Source organism: Lissotriton helveticus, chromosome 2_1 (assembly GCF_964261635.1).
Source record: "Lissotriton helveticus chromosome 2_1, aLisHel1.1, whole genome shotgun sequence".
Lineage (NCBI taxonomy): Eukaryota > Metazoa > Chordata > Amphibia > Caudata > Salamandridae > Lissotriton > Lissotriton helveticus.
Window position 1 is genome coordinate 892,915,484 of NC_136059.1, and position 15,964 is coordinate 892,931,447.

The following is a 15,964-nucleotide window of genomic DNA, read 5'->3' on the forward strand; positions in this document are numbered from 1 at the left end:
AGGGTGTGTGTGTGCGATGAAGCAGGGTTTATGGCATGTTGTGCCTTGATGCTATCTCGTTGGGCCACTGGGAGAGGAACTGACCAAACAGGTTCGGCCTGGGGCAATGGTTTCAGCTTGCTCAGGTCAGAGAAAAGTCAATCAAGGTGTACGTGTCCTTTGATATCGAATTTAGCTGTATTATAAGCCTATGTGAGGGCAACCCAAAAAATGGCTGCCGTACACAAAATGGAAGCCAAGGGTTCAAGACGAAAATGACGATTTCGAGGTGAAATCGTCACTCAAATATGACGAAAATGCTTGTACATAGTGTACTAGCCATTTTCGGTCTTTTGATATAAAAATCGTCATGCTACGACGAAGTTTTATTCACGAGTTCAGAATTTTCAGAACTACACAGGGTAAGACTGATTTGCATATGGCCATGTCTGAACTGGGATGGCTGAGTGAGCTAAAGAATGGTGATGGATTAAACCCAGATCAGTTGACTGGGTGTGAGTGTTTGATTTGCTCAAACACTCCGTCCATCATCCCCTTTTGTATCGCTTTGTTCGCCCTAAGTGTGGCAGGGTATGCTCAGACGTGAGTCCCTTGCTGACTTGGCCACTGGATTCAAGATAGCCTGGCTGATGAGGATTATGAATCCGAAACCGGTCCCAGGATGCTTGTTTCCGGTCCAGGGAAGACATGGCTTGGCAGTTTGGGCTGGACTGTTCCCATGAGGCACAGGGTCAGACTGATTTGCATATGGCCATGTCTGAACTGGGGTGGCTGAGTGAGCTAAAGAATGGTGATGGATTAAACCCAGATCAGTTTACTGGGGGTGAGTGTTTGATTTGCTCAAACGCTCCGTCCATCATCCCCTTTTGTATCGCTTTGTTCGCCCTAAGTGTGGCAGGGTATGCTCAGACGTGAGTCCCTTGCTCACTTTGCCACTGGATTCAAGATAGCCTGGCTGATGAGGATTATGAATCCAAAACCGGTCCTAGGATGCTTGTTTCCGGTCCAGGGAAGACATGGCTTGGCAGTTCAGGCTGGACTGTTCCCATGAGGCACAGGGTCAGACTGATTTGCATATGGCCATGTCTGAACTGGGGTGGCTGAGTGAGCTAAAGAATGGTGATGGATTAAACCAAGATCAGTTGACTGGGGGTGAGTGTTTGATTTGCTCAAACGCTCCCTCCATCATCCCCTTTTTGTATCGGACTGTTCCCATGAGGCACAGGGTCAGACTGATTTGCATATGGCCATGTCTAAACTGGGTTGGCAGAGTGGGCTAAAGAACGGTGATGGATTAAACCCAGATCTTTTGACTGGGTGTGAGTGTTTGATTGGTTCAGATGCTCCGTCCATCACCACCCCCTTCTGTACCACTTTGTTTGCCGTAAGTTGGCAGAGTATGCTCAGACGTGAGTCCCTTGCTCACTTTGCTACTGGATTCATGCAAGCCTGGCTGAAGACGGCTGAAATGCCAGAAACCGGTCATAGGAAGCTTGTTTCCGGTCCAGAGAAGGCTTGGCTTGCCAATTCTGGCTGGACTGTTCCCATGAGGCACAGAGTCAGACTGATTTGCATATGGCCATGTCTGAACTGGGGTGGCAGAGTGGGCTAAAGAATGGTGATGGAGTAAATCCAGATCTTTTGACTGGGTGTGAGTGTTTGATTGGTTCAGATGCTCCGTCCATCACCACCCCCTTTTGTACCGGTATGTGTTTTAGGCAATATTGAAAATGGAAAATTGCAACAGGCAGAGTGATTGTTCCATGTATGATCCATTCGGTAGCTGGCTTTTCTGCTACCGTCAATGGCAATCTTTCCAGTTTTTCAATGCTTAGCACCTTATAGTCTGCTCCCCTCTGTGCCAGTTTGATCTGTTATCAGTGAGATTGAATTCTGAAAACAGTGACGTAGTAATGATTAAAGTTCAAGGCACATAGCCTGAACGAAGGTTTTGCTACGTCCAGCCTAATGGCATGATAGAACGTAATTGCGACTGACAATGTTGCAGCTTGACCAAGTCACTATGCTGTCCAATGAATATATCCTGGATGACAGAGTTGTTAACCCATTGTCAACTACAGAGAGTTTTCTCTAAATGAATACAATCAATTTCTCGTATTCTTACTGCAGTCTCTGCTTGCTTAATCTTTCATGCTTCATTATAAGCAGCATAGATACCGGCATATATAAAACGTTTATGACACGGTTTTCTTGGTCCTAGCAAGAATTCACTAAGATCAACTCCATCCTTAAGTAAAGATAAGTGTTACTTTACATCCTTAAGTGTAGATCTATGTAGCCAATCAAGGCAGATCTTCCCTACACTGTATGTTGTTACTATTCCTGGATGCTGTCTTTGAACATATCTTGGGTCTGGCCTATTGAATGTGAAACCCTGTGTTTTGTTCAGGAATCTATTTTGACAGTTGTTTGTGTCTGTGGGCCAGATCAACCATTTTTTCCAATCTGGATCTGTTCTGTTGTGATGCAAAATAGTATGTACGTCGACCTCCCCCTCTGAAGTGTTACTGCTATCAGGTGTAGGTGTAGGTATGGACTTATTGTTCAGGTCTTTTGCCTTGGCTAACCCAAGGCAAGACATCTGTTGGACAGTGTCATTCAAAAACATAATTTGCTCAGGGATGATGCAGGCTCTAAACAAAGCTTCTACCCCCTGAACCTGCCAATATTTTGTACCCCAGACAGTTTTGTCTCGATGTTGTCTTTCCAAAAGTCGAAACCTAGTTTAGACAGATGGGTATAAAAGGCTGCAGAATAGATCTGTTTTGTATTTGTCAACACACTTTTCATTCCTGTTTTGTGTACATTTTTAAAGTAAAATGATTCAGCAATGTGATTTGAACATTTTAGGGCACCTTTAAACCAGAGCTCATGCTCCTGGTATGTGAGTGGAATTTCTATATCCTCAAAAGGAATGTATTCCTCCAGTGGTTCATCTTCTTTGTAGAAGTGAAACACATGTGTTACTGGATTTGCTTCAGGGAAGACTATCCAAGAATAGAATACCTCTGTCTGGTGATATTCATGTGCCTCTATCGCAAAAACTGCCCTACCACCTTTCGATGTTAGGCCATGTTTTATAAGTTTTACAGTGATGGCTTTCCTTAAATTTAGAGGAATGCATATAGCATCCTCGTCGATTTCGTGGAAACCTGTGAAGTTAAAAGCTGCATCGGCCGGATCCGCCGCAGCTCCACTCGTTTCGGTGTTGTTGCCATTATTCGACATTGTTTAATGAAAAATTGCAGAGCAAGTTTCAAGGAAACAAAGATAAGGTGCACAATATTTTGGAACACTGTATCCTTCAACGTTGAACAAACCAAAAACTAATACATAGGATTTTTGTCCTACTCAGCTATGGCGGATATTATCCTTTTACCCACTCCAGACGTCTTTTGGAGTATTTACGGGAAAAGGGGTCTCTGAGAAAAGCACGACTGAGTTACTTTAGTATCTAGCGTTAAATTAGTGCCTTACCAATCATTGGGCGCCACGTAGTGTAGTTCCTATATTCCCAATAGGCTCTGCACATTGGAATAATATACACTATAGATTTGGCATAGGACTGAGGTCAGTATGTCTCTATCGAGTATACTAATCTTAGTTGTGTGTGCCAGCTAGCTCAGAGGTCACTAGAAACTTTCTCGAATACACGAGAAGGGATTAGTTACTGACAACCGCATAAACATGACAACTTTGATTCCCCAAGAATCGAAACATATCTTCAGAATCGTGGAAACAATAGATAACTATTTTACTCAGTCAATCGTGTATGCTTCATTTCTACAGAGTTGCACAGAAATAGAGAGACGGGTGTTTCAATAAAAGGGGTTTATTGAACAGTCTTCTTTCTCATGCAAGAGAGGTGAACTGCTACAATCGTTAGACAGAATGCAAAGTATAATGCGTACAGCGAGAACGGTCATATAAAATAATACTGTAATAGCATTGTCTGTAGCTGCTATGACATGTAAAAATACATACATAAATAACACAGGATAAAATACTCAACTGGTGCTTCTAACATAGGCCTACCCCAGTGTACCTAACCTAGGTCTAGTACCAGGGAAGAAGTAGGTGTTTGTCTTTTAGCATAGTTTTAGTTCTGCCAAGAACATTCAATCAATTTCTCGTATTCTTACTGCAGTCTCTGCTTGCTTAATCTTTCATGCTTCATTATAAGCAGCATAGATACCGGCATATATAAAATGTTTATGACACGGTTTTCTTGGTCCTAGCAAGAATTCACTAAGATCAACTCCATCCTTAAGTAAAGATAAGTGTTACTTTACATCCTTAAGTGTAGATCTATGTAGCCAATCAAGGCAGAGCTTCCCTACACTGTATGTTGTTACTATTCTTGGATGCTGTCTTTTAACATATCTTGGGTCTGGCCTATTGAATGTGAAACCCTGTGTTTTGTTCAGGAATCTATTTTGACAGTTGTTTGTGTCTGTGGGCCAGATCAACCATTTTTTCCAATCTATAATAACATAACATAACATAACATTGCCTAGGATTTCTCTAGGTTCTAATCAGCTCCATACCTTAGAATGAGAGAGGTTGGTATCTCTTTCACGGACTCAATTTCCCAACACCCCGCAAGGGGAGTCGGAAACACTGGAGCTGGATTTCTCGGCAGGAGATGACAGCTTCTGGTCAGTGCGTCAGCTGGAGAATTGGTTTCCTTCTGCACTTGCTGTAGCGAGCTGCGACCTGCAAGTAGGTAGTCGAACTGCACTGAACCACACTGTGCTTTGCTATAGCAAGGGAAGGTATATTTATACCTTGAAGGTGTTTAGGAATGCCAGCTTTGACATAATGTCGGGCATATGAACGTCATGAATGAACCCCTAAGGAATATTCGTTTATGCATAATAATGAGTTTCTTGGAGAAATCAATATCAAGGCTAGGGGAAGGCCCTTCTACTTAAGGTTCTGCTTTTCCAAGAAATCGTTGTGACGTAGATGAACGGATGGAAGTAGCCATGCCTGTATTTGGTTAGCATGGGCTATGTCTAAATAAGGACTGGATTTCTATGCCTATATAAGGGCAATGTGAATTATACCTATATAAGGGCATGAATCGGGTAAAATGCATACGGAATCTAAATCGATACACAACACCAGCTCTCCAGTGGATCCAGTCATTTCCCACTGATCAAAGTCAAGAGGTAAAAATTGGTACTCTCGCCTTATGACTCTTAAAGGATATTTTGATGTGCTCCTGAATTATCTGTGCAGAGCTGCTGTTTGATAAATAGGTGAGATCATTGGAAACCTGTACCTCAACACCAACTACATATCAAAATGTTTGGGGATGATATGGAGATCCACAACCAACTAGAGAACAGCTCTGAATTCCAAACATGATTGCCGTGTGTCTCAGGGCCATATTCTGGATGAGGGGAGCTGATTCATTCGGTGCTGGTCAGAATTCATGGTGAATGGAAACACATCTGATAGACAGCCCTTTGATTGGCTACAAAAATGTGGTTAGCACAATAATCTGTCTGAAAAGCCAAAAATCTCATGTACAGGGGATTGGGGTTGATGGTGACCTCTTCTTAGCTCAGCAGGTATAAGAAGCTGTATACAAAGATAGTCTGTCTCATACAAGCATCTTAATCAGGGATTTGATGCAGCTCATAAAATACTAGGTGCAACATACACCACAGTGATGCTAAAACCAATATAAAAAAATGGCGTTAATCTACTTACCTTAAACTGGCTTTGAGGTAGGAACAGCCACACTATAACAATTAGTTACAATCGCTATTAGTAATTGATCTGGTGCCCAAGTGCTGGATATTCAGCTAGATTTGAACCAACTACCACGTTAGAAAGGTCAGTTCAGAAAGGAAAGACTTTAAGAATTCTCCACATGTAACATTGCTCAAGTGGTTCAGATCTAAAGCAATGGTGTAAGGTCATCTTGCATATTCATACATTGAACTGGAAAACACCCCCGTTCGGTGAAAGGGTCTTCTGAAGTGTCCGTTGTGCATGTATTCATTTGTAGAAGTGTCTGTCTGCATATTTGGTGGTGTGCAGAGGCCAAATTGTGATATAGAAATAATAAATTATTTGGATGTAAACAGAGACTGCAGAACTCAATTATTTAAAAATCTGAAAGAAAAAACACTACACAAAATGTATATATATATATATATATATATATATATATATATATATATATATATATATATATATATATATATATATATACCAACACACACGGTCCACACTCGCAGGTCCGTTCCACAATGAAGGGCACACTCAGCAATTGCTCCGTCGTTTTAATGCCAAAGTTTATTATTTTTGGCGCTGCATAAACAAATCAACAAACGCGTTTCGGCGATCCCGCCTTCGTCAGTGTCGACACTGACGAAGGCGGGATCACCGAAACGCGTTTGTTGATTTGTTTATGCAGCGCCAAAAATAATAAACTTTGGCATTAAAACGACGGAGCAATTGCTGAGTGTGCCCTTCATTGTGGAACGGACCTGCGAGTGTGGACCGTGTGTGTTGGCATATATCACGCATCTCACCGTGCGTGAAGGAGGCACCCAAGGCTAAGAGGAGCGACGGATGGTGAAAAGGCGTGATAGGATATATATATATATATATATATATATATATATATGCAATACCTTGCAGCGCTCCACCCCTCAGGTGAAATACAAGCCATGAACCAACTTAGTTGCAGCATACAGTTTATTTCCCAAATAAACAGCTAGTCATGACGCGTTTCGACCGTCCCTGCGGCCTTAGTCACATGACAATGCATTATGCTCAGCCCATTTTAAAGTGCAAGTGCATCACATGTCTAACTGGACATAGAAAAAATACTTTCAGTATAAATACTCTAGGAAAGTCAAATGCAATATCTCACTTCTATCCGTATAAATACAATAACATATTTGTGCAAAAGACAGTTTATAAATCACTTCAATTGTCAATTGTTACGTTTGGAAAACAATAATAACATGTTTCAATCACATTTGTACTACCAGCTTAAATGCTAGTTCCCTATTCCAAAACATAACTCATTTGAACTGTGTCCATATGACATGTGTTTTAAATTCAAAAATTAACACGTGCTCACCATAACGTTCATAAAATATAAATTTGTTAAAGAAACTAAAAAGTTCTATTATTTCAAAAACTGATGAAACTACATAATAATCATTATAAATTATAATAGAACTACACAAGAATTATATGTACATATATAAGCATTGATTGAGTCACTTAACACTGTGAACAAGTCATACCCAATAGGACTACTATTTATAGCTAAGCACCTAAATACATATTATGTCCTTTCTATGTTGTTTGTCATTCAAAGAAGGGTCCCCTTCAATGATAATACTAAAGTGGCCTAGTGCAGTAGTGCAATACAACTAAAGTGACTCGTGCTTATAAAAGATGATAAAACCACAAATAAATATCAATTTTCCAATTAATAAATATACTGGTTCAATTCATTATCCAATGTTACGATAAATAGATCAGGAGGGGAATTCATATATATGATGATATCAGAGGGACAATTTCATATTAATTCATACAGTACTTCATGTGATTAGAAATATATCAAAATCAATTCGTTTACACAACACCTTATTGATGGTGAAGTACAAAATGAATTAAAACAACATTATAAGAACAAACCTAATATAAAAGGATATTGGTGACATGATTAAAACCTATCTAAAAGACATATGGATAAAATCTACCCTAATATCTTTTTATTATATATATATATATAATATATATATAATATATATATATATTATATAATATATATAAAAAGACAGCTAAAATCAATCATGGGTCATTGTATATACATTGCACTTGTAATATGTTCTCTATTAAAACTCTAATCATTTAAAAAGAATAAATATGTTTAAATACAAAACGTGCAAACATAGCAATGTAGTACCCAAATTTCCTATTTGTCCTAACCATAATGTTGATTGATATATGCCTTCTCTTCCTATCCTACATTCCCATTAACGACCTCACATGTAAAGGATTTTTTTTTATTATAAATATGTGTGAAGGTCTTCTGTGGTGTTCAATCCTCCAGGCCATTTGGAATCGAATTCCAGGATGTAGTTCATTTCAGTTCTTCGCATGCAGGCCTCCCTATCCCCTCCTCTTTTTGTAACTGGGATGGATTCGATTGCGTAGTATTTTAAGCATTGAGGTTTACTGTTATGACATGCTTCAAAATGCCTCGCAACCGGATAGCTCTGATCTTTATTGGTTATAGCACGCAGATGCTGCAAGATTCTTTTATGAACCTGCAGCTTCGTGCTGCCTACATATTTCAAATGGCAATCACACTCCAAGATGTACACACAGTACTCTGTCTTACATGTAAGGTGTTGCTTAATCTCCCTGGTTGCCCTTGGGATAACAGTGGTGTATTTCTTGGTGTTCACACCATGTTGACATGCTTTACATGTGAGACATTTGTAGAACCCCCTACTGGTAGGCCGCCAGGGTTCTTTTCCAAGACATTCCTGGCTTTTTTTAGTTAGAATTGTGCCTTTACGATACGTTATCGATGGATTGGCGGGCATCAAATCTCCAATAATGGGGTCATCCTGCACAAAGTGCCAATTTCGTCTGACTATACTCCTTAGTTCCTTTTCCTGTTTGGAGTATGTCAGTACTAACCGAACTGAGTTGGTGCCTACACTCTGAATAGGGCTTTTTTTCGGGTTGTACTTTAGGAGATCACTTCTAGCTTTTTGACGTGATTTTCTTATGGCGGTTTCTACTGTCCTAGTGCTGTATCCTCTATCCACAAATCTAGATAAACTTTCTTGTTGTTTCATGATCATATCATCATCATTACTACAAATACGGCGAATGCGAAGCATCTCACCGTATGGTATTGATTTGATCAAATGTTGTGGATGGGCACTCGTTGCATGTACTAGAGTGTTTCCCGCCGTTGGTTTTCTAAAAAGGGTAGTACTAAGAACATTGTTGGATAAAAAAACCTGCACATCTAAGAATGTCACCTATTCCTTGCTAATACTAGAAGTAAAATTCAAGTTAAAATCATTCACATTTATTTCCTGTATAAAATTTAAAACACTGTCTTCAGATCCATGCCACACTATAAAAAGGTCATCAATGAAACGAAGCCAAGAGACTATATTGGATGTACAATAGTGCATATATTTGCGCCTGAGGACCAGTTCCTCCCACCACCCCATAAAGAGGCACACATAACTTGGGGAGAAACTGGCCCCCATGGCTACACCCTGGACCTGCTCAAAAAATTGGCCATTGAACATAAAATAATTATTCTCTGGGCAAAAGGATAGCATTTCCAGGAGCATTTTTGTATGGTGAGGTAATTCCATTGGCCTGCTGCTTAAATAATATTCGCATGCTCTCAGGCCATCCCTATGTTTAATGCAAGTATACAGGGAACTCACGTCCAATGTCACTAGGAGGAAATCTGATTTCCACTCAATCTCTTCAATTTTGCGCAGGAAATCACTTGTGTCCTGGACATATGAATTCAAAGATTTCATATGTGTCTGTAAGAAGTAATCAATGTATTTGGATAAGTTCTCCAAAGGCCCACCGCACGCCGCAATTATTGGTCTTCCTGGGGGTTCAGTAAGATTTTTATGGACCTTTGGTATAAAGTATATGTAGGGGACTAGTGGGTGATCCTTTTTAATGTACTTAAACTCATCCCCACTCAACATACCTAGTCCCTTCCATGCCACCAAATTTTTGCACAGATTTTCCTGCATAATCCTGTATTTTTGCGGATTGCTTCTTCTGTAACATTGGATATCCTCCAACTGGCTATATGCTTCCTGAAGATAATTTTTGATTGGCCATAAGACGATGTTCCCGCCTTTATCTGAATTGCGGATCACCAATTCTGCCTCCTGTAACTTCTTTACCAATTGATTCAGTTTCCTCTCTTGGCTAGTGTATTTTTTCTCTTTTTCATTGTTTACACAGGCCAACTTTTTTATTTGCATCATCACCACTGCCTCACTGAAAGCGTCAAGTACATCACGAGCTGCCAGGGGGATGTACTTTGATTTTGGCTTAAATGGGGTGTTTGGTTTCTTCTGACCACTTAATGCCACTCTTTCTTGTGTCCCCATATTATCCTCACTTCCCAACTGGCACATGTCATGAAAAAAGACTAATATCACTCACTGTCAGTTCTACGGTGCCCACTCCAATCTTTGGTGGCTCTATAACTGCACTTGATGGTTTATGCAAGAACTGTTTTTTTAATTTCAATTTGCGTATGTACTGATAGACATCCGCCCTTGTTCTTGTGTAGCAGAAATTCAATTCAGGACAAAAGCTCAATCCTAGGCTAAGGAGTTGTTTCTCTGCTGTGGTCAGTTCTACAGAACTCAGGTTAATTATAGATTTGGATTTAATTCATTCTGTTGCATGCAGCACCTGAGTATTTCCACAAGCCTCTGTTTGTAGCTCCTCAGCAGGGCTTATTGCCGTGGTTTCCGGGTTCCTCCCCGACCCCGGCCACGTTTGCTTTGATCTCCTTTGCTTTGCGGCATTGCGCCTGCCCCTCCTACGCTGGGACTTTGTTGCATGGTTTTGCCCTTGAATCGTGACCTTAAGGTATCTTTTCTGCTCTCCTTTAAAATCTCCAGTTCTTCCCCCAAAGTCAGTGCAATGTTGCTTTTTATTCTTGATCCTTCATTGTCTGAACCACTTTCTACAGCAGAACTATATACCACTGAATCATCATCTGTTGGTTGGGCTGTCACTGTATTTTTTGTGCCGCGTTTACTTTCTGTGACCGCTCTTAAATTGTCATAGCGGCACGCAAATGTAAATATCTGCCCATTGGCATAATCGTCTCTGTCCCTCTTGAATTTATGAATTTTTCTGGTCTTAATCTTTTCTTCCTCTTTTGCCAATCTTATTACCATGTCATCCCTCAATTTGGTGATTTCTCGGGTCTCTTTTTCACCTGTTTGTAATTTAATTGTATCTTCTAGAGCATCTATTCTTTTCTGTAGCTCCTCCCCGTCGATCTCAGCAAACTGAACCAAAATCTGCATTAGCCGACGCGACGAGTCCAAATTACATTCACCCCATGCCACCATCATGAGAGGATTCAGAGCCTCGTAGTTGGGGGCCAGCATAATGCGTAGCCCCCTAGGAACTCTCCCAACATCAAGGTATCTCTTTAGTGAACGTGCCTCCCACCACTTTGATTGCTCATTGCATTTGAGTTTCTCCAACTCCTTGAAGACATTTCTGATGTTGCTTGATTCTACAACGCTTGGCTCCCCTCCAGTTCCTTTGTTAACATTGGCTTCGTGTTCTATCTCATCAGAGAACATTTCTTGTGCGGCGAGCTCCCGGGCTCTCAGTGCATCGCCTGACATCACTGCTTACTTGGGTTATACTATTCTGTGCTTGCTTGACACACAAAAACTGACTAAATGTTTGTAACAAATTTTTCGTTGGCGTATTGCCAACCTCGTTCAGTTTTGTGCGCACACCTCCCCTCTCCAGTCAGCCTCCAGTATATGTATATAGCGTCCTTACCGCAGCTGCGGTTTTCTCTGAACGCTTTGAGGTAGGAACAGCCACACTATAACAATAAGTTACAATCGCTATTAGTAATTGATCTGGTGCCCAAGTGCTGGATATTCAGCTAGATTTGAACCAACTACCAAGTTAGAAAGGTCAGTTCAGAAAGGAAAGACTTTTTTATTTTTATTTAAAAGAGACTTTTATTGAAACATAAAAAAAAAACCATAGAATATACAATCTTGCTTCCTGATGTACAGTACAAAATGTGGTATGCTTCGCCTTCGTGTTCTCCAAGAGAGAGAGGAGAAGAAAAAGGAAAAGGAAGAAAGAGAGAGGGGGGGGCTAGTTGTATGTCCTTGGCTGGGGTCTCGTCAGCTTTGCATCTAGGAGCTCCCACATCTCTTTTTTTGGGTTGTGTTCCTTCGAGAAGTTCCCCGCTATGTTGTCTGCTCCTCTGAGAAAGGTGACCCAGTTCATCCATGTTTTAAAATTGGCTTTGGCTGTGTTTTTCCAGTTCGTCAGGATTATTTTTAGGGCTGCTGTAATCAGTAAGTCTAGTAGGTCTCTTTCTTCTTTGCTGTTTAGGTCTGCTGTCATGTGTTCTGTGGCCAGGCTTACAAAGCTGATTGTTAAGTCTTTATCGAATACATCGTTCAGGAAGCTGTTCACTTTCATCCAGAACTTCCTGACTTTAGTGCAGCTGAAGATCAGGTATTCTAGAGTTCCTTCCTCTTTCCGGCAGTTCCAGCAGTCGCCTGATTCTGTGATGCCTATTTTGTGGAGTCTTGACGGTGTCCAGTAGGCTCTGTGGAGTAGCCAGAATTTTGGCTGGGCTAGTTGTGGGGTTATCTTGTTTGTCGATGCCGAGCGCCGCATTTTGCCTCGTTCGCTGTCATTTAGCCGCCTTCCCAGGAGTTGTTCCCATGTGTTCGTTGTTTTCTTGTTCAGTGACGATGCGGTTGGGTTGAGGAGCTTGTATATCTTTGCCGTTTGGTGGCCTGCTGAGTTTAGAGTTTGCAAGTATTTGATGATGGTTGGTTCTTCCTTGCTTAGGTTCGCTTTCGTTATGGCTGTTTTGATCTTCAGGAAGGTGTAAAGTTCCCGGTTCGGATCGCTACTAGCCAGAATAAGACACAATAACGAAATAGCAGGCGTCAAAATCAAAGAAAAAAACGTCAAACTGGCAGCATACACGGATGACATCCTCATCACAACCACTAACCCGTCGACGTCAATAACAGCACTCAGAAAGGAAAGACTTTAAGTATTCTCCACATGTAACAATGCTCAAGTGGTTCGGATCTAAAGCAATGGTGTAAGGTCATCTTGCATATTCATACATTGAACTGGAAAACACCCCCGTTCGGTGAAAGGGTCTCATGAAGTGTCTGTTGTGCATGTATTCATCTGTAGAAGTGTCTGTCTGTATATTTGGTGGTGTGCAGAGGCCAAATTTTGATATAGCAATAATAAATTATTTGGAACAGAGTCTGCAGAACTCAAGTATTTAAAAATCTGAAAGAAAAAACACTACACAAAATGTATGTATATATATATATATATATATATATATATATATATATATATATATATATATATATATATATATATATATATATATATATATATATATATATATATATATATTCAACAGAACCTCCTTCAAAGAAAGAGAAAGGCCACAACTGGGGAGAACTTCAAAAGCGCTTTAATGTGCTGCACAAGCCAGAATGTGGCGCACCTTCTATGGCGGATGCATTTCGGCGTGGTCTGCCTCTTCAGCGCCAGGTGCAAGTGCTCATGTGTGGGGGCGTGAGTCGAGGTTTAAATGTCCTGCCCTCTCCTCGTTTACAGACTGCAGCTCCTCCCACGCCTATGCTGTCCCAACGTGTATGCCTCCTGTAGCCTGTCTGGTAGACAACGCCTGCAAGTCCCAGCATGCAGTGGCAAAGTCTGGTAGGTATTTGTGGGAATGAGGTGGGGAAAGAAAATAATACTCCAAAGTCTGTAAACTGTGCCAAAACCCTGGAGCACTTTAGCGCAGCGGCGCTTCCTCTGGTCCCCGTCCGCTTCAATCTCCACAGCATAGGAATCCTTTCTGACGTGGGCAGGCCTGGAAATCCTACCTGCCCCGTGGTGTACACAGACATCCCCACCATCGTACTTCTTCTTCTGCTGGGTGGTGGGCCCTGATGATTCCGATACCCCGGAGAAACGAAAACCGCAAAAGCGGAATCCAGCGAACACAGGGCCTCTTGATGAAGCGTGGGCCTTTGTAGCGCGACACTGGATAATGCGCTGAATTAATTCAACAGAACCTCCTTCGAAGAAAGAGAAAGGCCACAACTGGGGAAAACTTCAAAAGCGCTTTAATGTGCTGCACAAGCCAGAATGTCTGTCACCTTCAGTGGCGCACCTTCTATGGCGGATGCATTTCGGCGTGGTCTGCCTCTTCAGCGCCAGGTGCAAGTGCTCATGTGTGGGGGCGTGAGTCGAGGTTTAAATGTCCTGCCCTCTCCTCGTTTACAGACTGCATCTCCTCCCACGCCTATGCTGTCCCAACGTGTATGCCTCCTGTGGCCTGTCTGGTAGACAACGCCTGCAAGTCCCAGCATGCAGTGGCAAAGTCTGGTAGGTATTTGTGGGAATGAGGTGGGGAAAGAAAATAATACTCCAAAGTCTGTAAACTGTGCCAAAACCCTGGAGCACTTTAGCGCAGCGGCGCTTCCTCTGGTCCCCGTCCGCTTCAATCTCCACAGCATAGGAATCCTTTCTGACGTGGGCAGGCCTGGAAATCCTACCTGCCCCGTGGTGTACACAGACATCCCCACCATCGTACTTCTTCTTCTGCTGGGTGGTGGGCCCTGATGATTCCGGTACCCCGGAGAAACGAAAACCGCAAAAGCGGAATCCAGCGAACACAGGGCCTCTTGATGAAGCATGGGCCTTTGTAGCGCGACACTGGATAAAGCGCTGAATTAATTCAACAGAACCTCCTTCGAAGAAAGAGAAAGGCCACAACTGGGGAAAACTTCAAAAGCGCTTTAATGTGCTGCACAAGCCAGAATGTCTGTCACCTTCAGTGGCGCACCTTCTATGGCGGATGCATTTCGGTGTGGTCTGCCTCTTCAGCGCCAGGTGCAAGTGCTCATGTGTGGGGGCGTGAGTCGAGGTTTAAATGTCCTGCCCTCTCCTCGTTTACAGACTGCAGCTCCTCCCACGCCTATGCTGTCCCAGCGTGTATGCCTCCTGTAGCCTGTTTGGTAGACAACGCCTACAAGTCCCAGCATGCAGTGGCAAAGTCTGGTAGGTATTTGCGGGAATGAGGAGGGGAAAGAAAATAATACTCCAAAGTCTGTAAACTGTCCCAAAACCCTGGAGCACTTTAGCGCAGCGGCGCTTCCTCTGGTCCCCGTCCGCTTCAACCTCCACAGCATAGGAATCCTTTCTGACGTGGGCAGGCCTGGAAATCCTACCTGCCCCGTGGTGTACACAGACATCCCCACCATCGTACTTCTTCTTCTGCTGGGTGGTGGGCCCTGATGATTCCGGTACCCCGGAGAAACGAAAACCGCAAAAGCGGAATCCAGCGAACACAGGGCCTCTTGATGAAGCGTGGGCCTTTGTAGCGCGACACTGAATAATGCCCAGAATTAATTCAACAGAACCTCCTTCGAAGAAAGAGAAAGGCCACAACTGGGGAAAACTTCAAAAGCGCTTTAATGTGCTGCACAAGCCAGAATGTCTGTCACCTTCAGTGGCGCACCTTCTATGGCGGATGCATTTCGGCGTGGTCTGCCTCTTCTGCGCCAGGTGCAAGTGCTCATGTGTGGGGGCGTGAGTCGAGGTTTAAATGTCCTGCCCTCTCCTCGTTTACAGACTGCAGCTCCTCCCACGCCTATGCTGTCCCAGCGTGTATGCCTCCTGTAGCCTGTCTGGTAGACAACGCCTACAAGTCCCAGCATGCAGTGGCAAAGTCTGGTAGGTATTTGCGGGAATGAGGTGGGGAAAGAAAATAATACTCCAAAGTCTGTAAACTGTCCCAAAACCCTGGAGCACTTTAGCGCAGCGGCGCTTCCTCTGGTCCCCGTCCGCTTCAACCTCCACAGCATAGGAATCCTTTCTGACGTGGGCAAGCCTGGAAATCCTACCTGCCCCGTGGTGTACACAGACATCCCCACCATCGTACTTCTTCTTCTGCTGGGTGGTGGGCCCTGATGATTCCAGTACCCCGGAAAAACGAAACCCGCAAAAGCGGAATCCAGCGAACACAGGGTCTCTTGATGAAGCGTGGGCCTTTGTAGCGCGACACTGGATAACGCGCTGAATTAATTCAACAGAACCTCCTTCGAAGAAAGAGAAAGGCCAC